The sequence below is a fragment of the Dipodomys spectabilis genome, unplaced genomic scaffold (assembly GCF_019054845.1).
Source record: "Dipodomys spectabilis isolate Male_0828 unplaced genomic scaffold, ASM1905484v1 ptg000241l, whole genome shotgun sequence".
NCBI lineage: Eukaryota > Metazoa > Chordata > Mammalia > Rodentia > Heteromyidae > Dipodomys > Dipodomys spectabilis.
In genome coordinates this window covers 570,597-585,570 of record NW_024870918.1, presented here as the reverse complement: position 1 = coordinate 585,570, position 14,974 = coordinate 570,597, and the positions used below count along the sequence as shown (strand labels likewise).

General features: G+C 41.4%; 1 pseudogene; it reads left to right on the top strand.

Annotated features, from left to right (window-relative positions):
* The first annotated feature begins 13,179 nt into the window (after positions 1-13,179).
* On the top strand, positions 13,180-13,452 carry LOC122124668 (annotated as a pseudogene).
* Positions 13,453-14,974: the final 1,522 nt, after the last annotated feature.

Here is a 14,974-nt window from a genome sequence, read left to right as displayed (position 1 = left end):
ACTTTTAAGTGCATTGTTCAGTAGTTAATAAAGAAAACAATGTTTTTCAGTGGTATGAGGACTTTTATTTATGTAGATTCTAATGACAAGGTAAAATTCTCAGACTGCCATCTGTCATATGTGTGTGTCTATGTAATATACAATACTACCTACAGTATTAAATATGAATGAATACTTATTTTTAAAAAATGCCCACCCTTGTTATAGACCGTGATAGACCATTTGCTCCAGGAAAGTTAGAATGTGTTTGTGACTTTAACTGAGCATTACTATTCCACAATACTGTGAAATTTGAGAAATTATGTAACCACTTAATCACAATAAAAAATTTGAAAAATAAATAAATAAATAAAAATGCCCACCCAGGCCCTGAGTTCAAGCACCAGGACCAGAACAAAAATAAATATTAAATAATAATGCCAGGTCTTCCTTTCCGATTTTAATAGCCCTGGGTTTGATTCCTCAGCACCACATAAACAAGAAAAAAAAGCCGGACGTGGCGCTGTGGCTCAAGTGGTAGAGCTGAAGCACTGAGGAACAAAACCCAGGCCCAGAGTTCAGGCCCCACAACCAGAAAAAAAAAATGTAGATCAAAGATAAACATAGGATTGTCGATGAGAAAGATGAGTCAAAAGAACCAACCTGCAATGCTACTTGAAGAAAGCAACGAAATATTAGAGTGTAAGTAAACATGTGGAAGAAAAGGAAACAGTATCTGTTGGGTTATGTAACAGTGTACTCCTTTTTAAGACTGTTATTCTCCTTTTACATTAATATAGATTAGTTGTATGAAGGTATTTCCTTGTGACATTTCCAGGCATGCATATCATGTACTTGGTTTAAACTCCCTGATCAGTGTCGGGTGAGGGCCATTCCAGGTAATGAATGTGACCTCTTATCTCTTTGGCTGAGAGAGTCTTGAAATCTGACTGGGAGGTGGCCCTCTGAGGGCATGCCTACTGAGCTGCATCATAAATCTTTCTTTCTTCAAGTGGCCACATCAGGCTTTATGTGTATATTATCAACAGTCAGAAGCCACTAGAACTTTCATGAGTAGTTTGTTATACATGGCTTTTTCGAGTACTCAGTTTTTGTTTAGCTACAGGTACATTTTGGCCAAAGTTCATAGATGGTGAACTTTCTGAGTCCTTCTTTACGTATCTAAATACAACTTTTTTATTTTGGTCTGTATACCTGAGTAATTGTTTGGCTCAATACAGAATTCTGGGCTCAAAATTATTTCTCTCAGTATTTTGAAGAAAGTGGGCCATTATAATCTGGCATTCACTAAGGCAGATGAAAATTCTGATGTTAACTTTTCTCATTTCTTCAAAAGGATTATTTTCCTCTCCTGTCTCTTGGGGCTTTTAGATTTCTCTTTTTCTTAGAATTTAGACATCTTTCCAACATGGATCTAAATGTGTTTTCTCTATGACTGGCACTCAATGTGCCTTCTCTTTCGATCTGAAGAATCAAGTCTCCATTTAAGAAAAATTTTCTTCTGTAATTCCCTTGGTAACCCTCTTTCTTCAGTCTAATTCTCTCTTTCTTTCTCTCTCTCTCTCTCTCTCTCTCTAACTCCTATTATACTAGCAATATCATTTGTGGATGATCTCTCTCACATCTTGAAATTCCTGTTAGACTTCTACATCATGTTGTGTGTGTGTGTGTGTATGTGTGTGTGTGTGTGTGTGCGTGCGTGTGTGTGTGCATGCGTGTGTGTGTGTGTGTGTGTGTGTGTGTGTGTGTGTGTGTGTGCACCAGTTCTGGGATTTGAATTCAAGGCCTAGGCACTGTCCCTAAGCTTTTTTTGTTCAAGGCTAGTGCTCTTCCACTTGAGTCACAGCTCCACTTCTGGATTTTTTTTTTTTTTGGCAGTTTATTGGAGAAAAGTCTCACAGACTTCCTGCCCAGGCTGGCTTTGAACCGCGATCCTTAGATCTCAGTCTCCTAAGTAACTAACTTTACAGGTGTGAGCCACTGGCAGCCGGGTCGCCAGTTTACTACTTCACTTTTTGCCTGTCTTTATTTGCCTATTCAGACCAATACTGATCTTTTAATTTTGGCAATTGATACACTTGATTTTCATATGCTCTTTTCATTTCATTTGCTTCTGTTCTTTTACATCATCCTGGGAATATTAATTATAATTAAAGTTTTCCCTGTGATTCCATAGTGGTAATGGGTGTTTTCTCTTATCTGGAGTGAGATCACTCTCTCCCTTTCTATCTGACAGCAACTGAAAGTTATTTTCAACACCCTCTACTCATTGTATGCTTGTTTGTTTGTTTTCATTGTAGTATAAAAAGGACTCCCATTTTAAAGGTGCAATTCATTATCATTAAGTATATCTTCTGTATAGAGCAACAATCACCATAAAAGTTCATTTCCAGAACTTTTGAACATCTCAAACAGAAGTTTGCAGCCATTATATAACAGATGCTTTTGTCGGTCCCTGGGATTCTCTGTGTTCATGAGCTTGCCTGTGCTAGGTGCCATCTATCTATCTATCTATCTATCTATCTATCTACCTACGTATCTATATCTATCTATCTGGCAAATATATATAGTGAGCAGATAAATAATATTTCTCCTTCATGTCTAGTTTATTTCACTGAGTATAATATTTTCATTATTAATCCATGTTGTAGCATATATCAAAATTTTATTCTTTCCTTTTTTTTTTTTTTTTTGCCAGTCCTGGGATATGAACTCAGGGCCTGGGCACTGTCCCTGAACTTCTTTTGCTCAAGGATAGCACTCTACCACTTGAGCCACAGCGTCAAGCTTTTTCTGTTTATGTGGTACTGAAGAATTGAACCCAGGGCTTCATACTAGGCATACTAGGCAAGCACTCTACCATAAAGCCACATTCCCAGACTAAAATTTTATTCTTTTAAAGGCTGAATCACAAGTTGGGAGGTGGTGGTTCAGGCCTCTAATCCCATACTCAGAAAGCTGAGGGAGGAGGGTTGTGAATTTGAAGCCAGCCTGGGTGACCTAGTGACATTGTCTCCATATGTAAGTAATTAAGTAAATACATGCAAATAAAAGTACATTGTAGTAAATATACAATTTTGTTTATTCCTTTGTCTGTTGATAGACTTTTGGGTTGGTTTCCCCATTGGCTACTATGAACACTGATTTGAAAGTATCTGTTCAAATTCCTGCTTTTATTTCCAGAAGTGGAATTTCTAGATCATATTATGGCAATCTATGGTTAGGGGAACTGCTGATCTGTGTTCTATGGTACCTGTGTAATTTCACAGACCCAGCAGCAATGCACTCAGATTCCAGTTTCTTTACATCCTCACCAAGACCTGTTTCTTTTTGTAAACTCACACACACAGAGCCATTTTTATGTATATGACACAGTATTTCATGGTGGTTTTAATTTGCATTTTCCTAATGATGCTCAGCACCTTTTCCTGTGTGTTTATTGGCCTGTTGAATATCATTTTGGGAGAAATGTCCATTTGAGTTCTTTACCAATTTCTAATTGGGTTGGTTGTTTTGTTGAGGCTGTCATTGAACTGTAGAAGATACACACAGACACACATATATATATGTTTATGTATATATATGCTGTATATTCATCTCTCATCAGATATATATTTGTAAATATTTTTCCCAGTGTCACTGGTATGGAGTAGGAATGTCTGATGAGTGGGTTTCTTTTAAGTGAAAATCTTTTGGAGGTACAAAAATTGGCCACAGGATTGCTGAGGCACTATTGAAAATTTCAGAAACTAACATTTTCTTTTCTTTTCTTCTTTTTTCTCTTTGTGCTGGTCCCCTGGGGCTTGCACTCAGGGACCAGGCACTGTCCCTGAGTTTTTCGTGCTCAAGCTTTTGTGCTCAAGGTTAGCACTCTACCACTTGAGCTGCAACCCCACTTTGGACTTTTTTTCATGCTTAATTGGAGATAATAGTCTCGCAGATACTCATGTAACTCATTACATTTCTTTTTGAGCAATATCACCTCTTCCCACACACTCCGTTTTTCCCTCCCACCCTTATACACAAGTGGTAGAGTTCATTTTCAACATAGTGTCTAGTGAAACCACTGCTGGATTTGTTCACCCTATGTCCCTCCATTTCTGTGCCCTCCCTCATGCTTACTGTTTTATTTTGGCAGTCAGGACTGCATCCTTTCTCATGTCCATCTAAGATTTATCCTGTCATCTGATTGATCAGTCCTGAATCACACATTCATTCCCAAACAAATCAAAGGACATGATTGTACTTTGAAGCTGAGAGATCTGGTCACCCCAGAACCATATAATATGCTGTGTTTGGTGCAATTATAGAGCAAAAGTGTGTGTCCATTAGGAAGAAGGAGGAATGGATGAGTGCCCGATCCAAGCAGTGGACTATCCTCTATTAAGAAATTGACAGGTGGGAGGGGTGGGGAGGGGGGAGGGGAGGAGGGGCGGAGGGACGGGAATAGCCAGCTGGAGAGCTCAGTGTCCACACTTTTCCTTTTGCCTTTAATCTTGAGGCATTCTCGAGTTCTTTTAGAAATTAGTTTGTGGTGTTTGTAGTGTGTGTGGTTTCTTTTAATCTTCTAACTATAACTAATTCTCACTCTCAGGGTTTATACCATGCAGTCATTTTTTTGCCCCTCAGAGAGTCTGGAAGCACCCATACTTCCTTCTCATGTTTGCCTTAAGGTTACTTTTATGCTTACATTTACTGTTTCTATCATTCTAATGGGGTATTGGAAATGAGAAGAAACTCATGTGTGTGACCAGACATATTGATCTGGATGCCAATATGCTTTCTAGTTGCCATGATTATCCTATCTGATATGCCTAAAACACTAATTTAGCTTTAAAACTCTCCAGAGCAGTGCTTATTCAAATTTTGACCTACAGTCCGGTTCTGGTCCATGAACTATATGTTATCAGTCTATACAAAGATAAGTACAGAAACTTAGAGTATTTAAAAATGTATTTAAAAAGTGACATTTCGCTGGGTGCTGGTGGCTCATGTCTTTAATCCTAGCTATTCAGAAGGCTGAGATCTGAGGAGCACAGTTCAAAATCAACCAGGGCAGAAAAGTCCCTATGAGTCTCTTATTTCCAATTAACCACTCAGAAACTGGAAGTGCTGCTGTGGCTCAGTTGTAGAGCACTAGCTTGGAGCAAAAGAGCTCAGTGACAGTGCCCAGGCCTTGAGTTCAAACCCCATGATCAACCAAAAAAAACAAACAAACAAGAACCTCAGTCCTTGGGTACTAATTGTAAGATTAAAAATTATCCAAAACACAGGTGCTAATTACCAGGTGCTAATCAGACTGTGGAAAGGATTGTTTATGGAATGATAATTGAGAATAGAAAGTAGAGCCAGCTGTGTTTCAGGTGATCAAAATCTTCACCTTTCTGTACGTGTCTACCAATGACTCCCCCAAGGCTCTGTGAGTTTTGTTTTTGTTTTTGTTTTTTGGTCAGTCATGGGGCTTGAACTCTGGGCCTGGGTGCTTTACCTCAGCTCTTCAGCTCAAGGCAAGTGCTGTACTACTTGAGCCACAGTGCCACTTCCAGTTTTTGATGGTTAATTGGAGATAAGAGTCTCATATACTTTCTTGCCTGGGCTGGCTTTGAACCGTGATCCTCAGATCTCATCCTCTTGAGTAGCTAGGATTGTGAGCCACCGGTGCCCAGCTCTCTGTGAGTTTTCATGCTAAGATTATAAATAAATTTGACCAAATAAGTGAATTCAAATGAATGAATCCTCTGCTAATAAGTACTGATAATGTGCTGGATTAATGCTAATACATTACTTTCTCTTTAAAAATACTCTGCTTCTTAACACTGCTGTTTGGTCCATCAGTACACTGAAAAAGTGAAATCAAGTTGGGAAGTTGGGACTGAAGTAAGGTAGAAATTTAGAAATGAAGGGAAGGACTCTCTAGTACCACAGATACGCAAAATTTAGAAATGAAGGGAAGGACTCTCTAGTACCACAGATACGCAACCTTCTCAAGTCTAAAGTTTTTGTTGCTCTTGCTTGATTTGACAGAGGTTTTCTTGGCAACCATATAGAAACACTACTATGTCTGGAGAACTACCCTATTGGGGGGAGGGGTTGGAGTGCTAGGGGGGAATTATTCTGAAGCAAAATTATAAATATCAGAAACAAAACAGACAAACTTCCCGAGAAAAAAATTCCAAGGAGAAACTTGGTTAAATTTGTGTCCAACTGTGTTCAGTTTGAATTTCCTTAAGTGCCACATAAATTATTTTGGGATTAGTAAGTGGTCTTAGGGTTGACCATTCTATTGTTCTTGACTAGAGCCTGTCTGGTCTCAAGAGATAGGGTAACCCCACCCATTATAAAGCAATTGGCCCTCTTGAAGAAAACAAAAATGCCTCCAGAAGACCAAAAATTGCCCTAACTGCTTTAAGACTTGTTCTTTAATGAAATCCAGTCCTGCCAGCATTTTAACTCTCTCCTTTGAGTTCTCACAAAGTAGATTCACAGAGTATTTTATAACTTCTTAGTAAATTGTTTTTTTTGTTTGTTTGTTTTTTTGGGTCCGGTCGTGGGGCCTGAACTCTGGGCCTGGGCGCTGTCCCTCAGCTCTTCAGCTCAAGGCTAGCGCTCTACCACTTGAGCCACAGCGCCACTTCCGGCTCTTTTCTTTTTGCTTATGTGGTGCTGAGGAATCGAACCCAGGGCCTCAGGCATGCAAGACAAGCACTCTACCACTGAGCCATCTTCCCAGCCCCCACTTCTTAGTAAATTGTAACTGTACATCTCCTCCTAAAATACAGTCCTCCATTCACATGAGCCCCTCCCTCCCCCCAGGTCTTGTCTACACTACTCCTATTTCCACCGCCAAGAAAGAGGACGCAATGTCACATCAGCAACTTTGTGCCTGCCCTTTCAAAATTAACCAGAGCCAGGAGGTCAATAGAAGTAAGAAGCCTGCCCCTTTAATGTCCATACCTATCTACCTATTAACTGGACAGGAATTTATATTCTTGCCTTTGTCACCTGACTTCTCCTCTACCTAGTTGCCAGATGTCAGAAGTAGCTAGGGACATTTCTACCAACATTTTCAGCCCCAAGTCCTTCCTCTTGCCATTTATTTGCTCTCTAGTAATTTTTTTTCAGTCCCTCAATGCCTCATGAGACTTCTCCAGACTTCATCTAAGGATTCACGCCTACCAAATGACTGCTGCTGCCTGCCGCCTTCTCCGGGACGGACCACATCTCAGCCTTTTACCCCTAATGTCGATGCTCCCTTGTCAGCAGGAAGTAGCCAGAGAGAATCTGCACCCCATTTCATGATTATTAAAAGGCTGGAATGTAAGGTCCATTCCTGGATGGCGAGCAGACTGCCCAGTACCTGCGTTACCTAGGCAACTGGGACACCTGGAAGAGGTCACATCTGCATCCACTGAGGTCACATCTGGATCTGATGTGGCCACACCTTCCTTCCACCTGGTCCCACTTCCCTTTACCTGGACACACCTTTTACCTCGCCCCTACCCTAGATAAGGCCTAACCCAGGTCCAGATACCCTCTTTGCCAGCAGCGTGGAGTGCCAACTGGCCTGGTCCCAGCAGGTCTACTGAGTAAACCTACCCCTTACCTGAAAAAAAAAAAGAATGATGTATTTGCTCTACTGTGACTAAAAATGTAATGAAGAAATGCCTAATACCTTTGGACTGTTAATTCATATATTATCAACCACTATTAATCCCTGAATGTATCTTAGGTACCATTAGGCAAAAGTCACAGGTCTCTTCTTCATCTTAAGGTAGAGTCATGATTCAAACATGCACACATGTTACCTCAGTGCTTTTACAGTTATAATTAACCAGGCTTTGTCATTTGTGAAAGCAAGTGATATTAATAACTATTTATAAGCATGTACATATTGAGTCGAAGCTACATGACCTGCACCCTCAAACCAACTGTTGGCTCGGGCAATAACTGTCTCTGCTTCTCTGTTTATCTATTTAGAAAATAAAGGTTTCAGACTAAAAAAATTGCTTTCATTAATGATGAGTTACTTAATTAGTTAATTCTCTCCCTACTAGCGCTTGAATTCACACTCTCTTGCTCACAACTGGCACTCTAACCGTGGAGCTATGCCCCTAGCCTGGCATTTTACTGGTTAATTGGAGATGGACTCTCATGGACTCTTCTGCTGGGGCTGCCTTTCAACTGTGATCCTCTAGGTAAGCTTTTTGAGTAGCTTGGATTACAGATGTGAAACCACCAGCTCCTGCCTTTGAAGGCTGACTTTAAGATTTTGTTATTCTTTTTTTAAGGACCTTTACCCTGCATTGAATTTGTCTTGAAACTGACAGACATCTTAATACTCATTAAGAGTATAGGACTTAAAAAGCAATGTATGGGCTGGGAAGGTGGCTCAGTGGTAGAGCGCTTGCCTTGCATGCCTGAGGCCCTGGGTTCAATTCCTCAGCACCACATAAGCAAAGAGAAAAAAGCCGAAGTGGCGCTGTGGCTCAAGTGGTAGAGTGCTAGCCTTGAGCTGAAGAGCTGAGGGACAGCACCCGGGCCCAGAGTTCAGGCCCCATGACCGGACACCCCCCCCCCAAAAAAAAAACAATGTATGTTCAAAATACATTATTAGGAAACTCTTAGATATAGCTATCAAAAAATTCTTACTTTGAGGACCTGGGAAGGTGGCTCAGTAGTAGAGTGCTTGCCTCACATGCAAGAGGCCCTAGGTTCAATTCCTCAGCACCACATAAACAGAAAAGGCTGGAACTGGTGCTGTGGCTCAAGTGGTAGAGCTCTAGCCATGAGTTGAAGAGCTGAGGGACAGCGCCCAGGCCCAGAGTTCAAGCCCTAGGACTGACAAAAATAAATAAATAAATAAAATAAAAATGCTCAGCTTCTAAGGATTTTCACAGAGAAATTGAAGGATCCAAGTTATTTACTTAGAGCGATGAAGTACCAACCTGATACATTTCTTATTCCTTAATATTCTACCAGTGAGGGCTGGGAAGGTGGCTCAGTGGTAGAGCGCTTGCCTTGCATGCATGAGGCCCTGGGTTCGATTCTTCAGCACCACATAAGCAGAAAGAAAAAAAAAAAGCTGGAAGTGGCACTGTGGCTGAAGTGGTAGAGCACTAGCCTTGAGCTGAAGAGCTGAGGGACAGCGCCCAGGCCCAGAGTTCAGGCCCCAGGACCAGACCAAAAAAAAAAAAATATTCTACCAGTGATTATTATCTCCCTTTCCTTCTATTTACTTTGCAAATATTTATATTGTATATTATTTTAAAATGGAAAAATATGGAAATGTATTTTGGAGGGGAAAATTACGCCATCTTAACATAGCTGTTTTTCTCTTTGTGAGATGGCACTGTTTTGATTTTGCCAAAAGACCAAAGAGGTAGCAAACTAGAACTTCTTCAACCATCTGAAAAGACTTTAAGAGATTTTTACTGTTGAAAGTGAAGAGAGAAAATAAAGCTTCTTGTGTGTAATCAGAGATGTGCGTAATCAGAGCTGACTTGAGAGATCTATTTTTAGAAAAGTTTATGACTCTCAAGACCACTGAGCAAATGGCAATATTTTCCTGTGAATAATAGCAAAACTAGCATGGCAAGACCCTGGAGGAGTCTTCTGGAACTTTAAGATGCTGTAGAAAACTAACTGGTACACCTTAAGGATATTATATTGTCACAGATATAATTGTAATACATCGTGAAAGTTGTACCATGATATCTTGGGCTCCCTCCACAAGAATGCAGGAGGATTGTTTATACATCTGTGGGGGTTTCCTTCTATTCCCTCTATACCCTTCTATACCCTCTGCTGGAGCTCCAACCCTGGCCTTGTGTATTGGTAGGAAAAACTGTTCCATTGAGGTGTATCTCTATAGCTATACCTCTGGTTTTATTTATTTATTTATTTAGCTGAACTCTGGGCCTGGGCACTGTCCCTCAGCTCTTCAGCTCCAGGCAAGCGCTCTACCACTTGAGCCACAGTGCTACTTCCAGCCTTTTCTGTGTATAAGGTGCTGAGGAATCGAACCCAGGGCCTCATGCATGCAAGGCAAGCACTCTACCACTGAGCCACCTTCCCAGCCCCTCCCTCTGGTTTTAGACAGGGTCTTTCCATATCACCTGGGCTGGTGTCAAACTCACAATTCTCCTGCCTCTTTTTGTCTGTAGCCTGGAATTACAGATGTGCACATACCTTCACACAAGGTGCTCTTTGCATTGTGATGCATACTTGAATTGGGACGAGTCAAAAGGGAACAAAGTCTAGATTTTCCTACACACTCTCCCCTATCTTTTCCAGGAAAACTGGAAGTGACCTCAGTTCTGGAACGTGCCTGGAATCCTTTTTCATTTCTAGAACGAGTTTCCAGCTCAGTGATCTTCGTAGTTTGTTTGCCCTCCAGGCTCCTTATCTTTCAGCCTCTGCTCTCTGCTATCTGTGCTCTCCTCAGATCCTGCTGCAGGGCAATCTTGTCTTACTTTCTACACACTTTCCTTTCTCAACAACACAGAGGGGTTCTACAGCCCAGTTACCAGCTTGTGACTTTATCTTATCACCACACCCAGCTCGGAAGAAAGTTCTCCTATCAGTTTGGGTTCAGAGGTGCCCTCTGCTGGTTGTGATGGAGCCTCCAAATAACTGGAAACAGTTATTTAATCGATTGATTAAATAAAAAGGGTGGGGATACTAGCAAACAGCATAAGCAGGTGAGAATAGGTTGCTGTGAGTACTAAAAGCTTTTCAAACCGCTGGGATGGTGCTTGGTTTACTGTGGTTTGCTGAGAGAATGAGGCAGGGGTGGGTACCTTTTGGCAATGTGTGTCTGAAGGCATTGTATTGTTGTTGTTTACCTGATAACTGGAGAGTAGGGATGATGGGATTGCTAATATGTTGAGGCAAGGGATACTGCCTAACAGTCTACCATGCATGAAAGCATCCCCACAGCAAAGAAACCTGCAGCTCCAGCACAGTGAACCTCCCTTGTATAGGCTTGAGAAAGCTGAAATTAGACTAACGGTGCCTTTAACACCAGCTTCCTGGAAGCCTGAGGCAGGAAGATCATTTGAGACCAAGAGTTCAAGCCTAGCCTGGGCAACACACTAAGATTTTTATCTCTTGAAAATAAACAAGTCAGCCAGATGCAGGTGGTTCACACCTGTAATCCTAGCTACTCAGAAGGCTGAGATCTGAGGATCAAGGTTCAAAGCCAGCCCAGACAGGAAAGTCCATAAGACTCTTATCTCTTAAACCACCAGAAAACCAGAAGTGGCGCTGTGGCTCAAGTGGTAGAGCGCTTGCCTTGAGCTGAAGCGCTGAGGGACAGCGCCCAGGCTAGGAGTTCAGACCCCACAAAATAAGGTGGTGCCTAGCTGGAGAAAGTGGGGTTATTGTGAGGTGCTATGATGGCTCCAGTCTTTTCCTGGCTTCCTGGATGCCAAGAGGTGAGAAGCTTTCCTCTGCCAGGTGTCCTCCATCATGATTCATCACCTTGCCAGACACAAAAGCAATTAGCCCATGAACTAGAACTTCTGAAACTATCAAAGGAAACTTTTCCTTCCTTTCCCCCTCCCTCCCTGCCTCCCTCCCTCCCTCCCTGCCTCCCTCCCTCCCTCCCTCCCTCCCTCCCTCCCTTCCTTCCTTCCTCCGTCCCTCCCTCCCTTCCTTCCTCCCTCCCTCCCTCCCTCCCTCCCTTCTTTCCTTCCTTCCTTCCTTCCTTCCTTCCTTCCTTCCTTCCTTCCTTCCTTCCTTCCTTCCTTCCTTCCTTCCTTCCTTCCTTCCTTCCTTCCTTCCTTCCTTCCTTCCTTCCTTCCTTCCTTTTCTCTCTCTTATCATGAGGCTTGAACTCAGTGCCTGAGCCCTGTCCCTGAGCTCTTTTGTTCAAGGTTAGGGCTCTACCACTTTGAGCCCACATCTCCACTTCCAGTTTTTGAGTGATTAATTAGAGATAAGAGACTCACAGAGACTTTTCTGCCTGGGCTTGCTTCCAACCATGATCCTCAGATCTCAGCCTCCTGAATAGCTAGAATTACAGACGTGTGCCACCAGCACCTAGCTCCTTTTTTTCTTCTAAAATCAAGGCTGGCACTGTACCATTTTAGCTACAGCTACATTGCCAACTTTTGGCAGCTATTCAGAGATATGAGTCTCATAGATTTTCTTGCTGGGCTGGCTTTGAACTAGGTCTCAGCCTCCTGAGTAACTAGGATTACAGGCATGAGACACCAGCACCCAGCTAGAAACATTCCCTTTTAAAAACTGGTTTTCTTAGCTATTTTGTCACAATGACAGCTACCTTATATCACAACTCAATAATAAAAGTAGAGAAACTACTAATTCATATAACAGAATGAATCTGAAAGGATCATATGAAGTAAAAGAAGTCAGTCTATTCATATGAAATCCTGGAAAAGGCAAAGTGATAAGAAAAATAATAACAAGAGATTATAAGAAGAAGCTACATTAGTAATTTGAAAGGTTGCTGACAGAGTAGAAGAGTACATGGGTAGCAAAAGCAAAGTTTTGGAGTGATGCTACAACTATTCTAGGTCTAGATTTTGGAGGTGGTTATGACTATTTTTATCTAAATCCAAAGAAATATAGAACCAAAAAAGGAAGTTTTTTTTTTACCTGCAAATTCAAAAAAATTATACCCAGTGCTGGTGGCTCACACCTGTAATCCTAGCTACTCAGGAGGCTGAGATCTGAGGCTAGTGGTTCAAAGCCAGCCCAGACAGAAAAGTCCCCATAAGACTCTTATCTCCAATTAACTACTCAAAAACCAGAAGTGGCACTGTGGTTCAAGTGGTAGAGCACTAGCCTTGAGCACAATGAGGCTCAGGCTCAGCACCCAGGCTCTGAGTTCAAGCCCCACAACTGACCAAAAAAAAAAAAAAAAAATACTGACTTTTTTTTTAAAAAAAGAAGAAAGCAAAGCTCATAGAATTCAGAAATGATATAGACCACGATAAAGACAATTTGCCCCATGAAGGTTTAGAATGGGTTTGTGACTTTAAGTATCACTATCTCACAATACGGTGAAATTTGTGAAATTTATGTAATCACTTCATCACAATAAAAAAAATTAAAAGAAAAAGCAAAGAAGAGATGCTCCCTGCTCCTGCTCTGATCCCCAAGGGATCAGAACTAATGGTTAGTTCTCATAACCTTGGTTAGTTCTCTTTATAAACTTGCCAGCATGTCTCAGGCTGACTTAGACAAAGCTACTGATGCAGGAAAGCGTCTCAAGACCCAGCCAGCTGACAGGGAGCTGCTGTTTATCTGCAGCCACTTCAACCAAACCACCATGGGCGATATACATAGAGTGGCCTGGGTTGTTGGACCTCAAAGGCAAGACCAAAGGGGATGGGTGATATCAGCTGAAAGGGATGTCCGGGGAAAATGCCCTGCAAGCTTTCATCAACAAAAGTAGAAGATGTCAAGAAGAAATATGGAACTTAAGAGATTGCACTTGGCTGCCAGCCATACATTTAACCTAAAATGACATCATGCCTTGTTTTTGCTAATACTATGGACGCTGTGGCTCTAACACATTAAGGAAAGAGTTGATTCCTGGGTCTTCCTAAGTAATTTTTATCTGAAATCAATTAAAAGTACATTTTAAAAAAAGAAGAAGAAAGCAACAACTCATTCAAATCATTCAAAATCTTCTATCCCCAAAGAAGGACTCTGATAGTTCTTTAATATATTTGCAAGCATTTCTTTTTTTTTTCTTCTTTTTTTTTTTTGGTCCGGTCATGGGGCCTGAACTCTGGGCCTGGGCGCTGTCCCTCAGCTCTTCAGCTCAAGGCTAGCACTCTACCACTTGAGCTACAGTGCTACTTCCAGCTTTTTTCTTTTTGCTTATGTGGTGCTGAGGAATTGAACCCAGGGCCTCAGGCATGCAAGGCAAGCGCTCTACCACTGAGCCACCTTCCCAGCTCTTGCAGGCATTTCTTTATGAATAAAAATGGATGAAAAATAATGAATAGTTAGAAATGGAGATTATCCTCTAGGGTTTAAATAAATTCAATTGTGATAAATAACACTAGATTTAATTTTATTTGACTTTACACATAAAATCATGTTATAAATGATATTTAGATAATTTATTTGAGTTCAACTAAAGTAGCAGAAACTGAAAAGGACAAGATTGATGAACTCCTAATATCTCTTTGCATAGAGATATCCTTCTAGGGTAAATAAAAGAAATGAGAAACAGTAAGAGTTGGTGACTTTTTGTGAGTTTTTTTTTTCTTTTTTTGGTCAGTCGTGGGGCTTGAACTCTGGGCCTGGGCACTGTCCCTCAGCTCTTCAGCTCAAGGCTCTACCACTTGAGCCACAGTGCCACATCTGGCTTTTTCTGCTTATGTGGTGTTGAGGAATCAAACCCAGGGCCTCATGAATGCAAGGCAAGACTCTACCACTGAGCCACCTACCCAGCCCAAGAGTTGGTGACTTAAAAAAAAAAAAATCCGTTGTGGGTCTTGAACTCTGGGCCTAGGTGCTGTCCCTGAGCCTCTTCAGCTCAAGGCTAGCACTCTGCTCTACCACACCACAGCACCACATTCAGTTTTCTGGTAGTTAATTGGAGATAAGAGTCTCTTGGGACTTTCCTGTCTGGGCTGGCTTTGAACCGAGATCCTCAGATCTTAGCCTCCTAAGTAGCTAGGATTTCAGGCGTGAGCCACCATTGCTCAGTGAGTTGGTAACTTTTAAAAGAATATATGCTTAACTTTAGACAGTACAGACTGATTCCTTGTTAGAAAAAAAAAAAAAGATGAAATCCTACATTTTCTTTCATTTCCCTTTCTAGAAACCCTATGGGTTTTGTTGATCATTTGTTTTAACTTTGTCAGGAATTACATTTGGGTCCTCGGTCATAATTCAAAATCTTCCAGTTATTTAGTTTTAGTTTAGCATTTAAAAGACTTCAGTGGTGGGGCTGGAAAGGTGGCTCAGTGGTAGAGCGCTTGCCTCACAT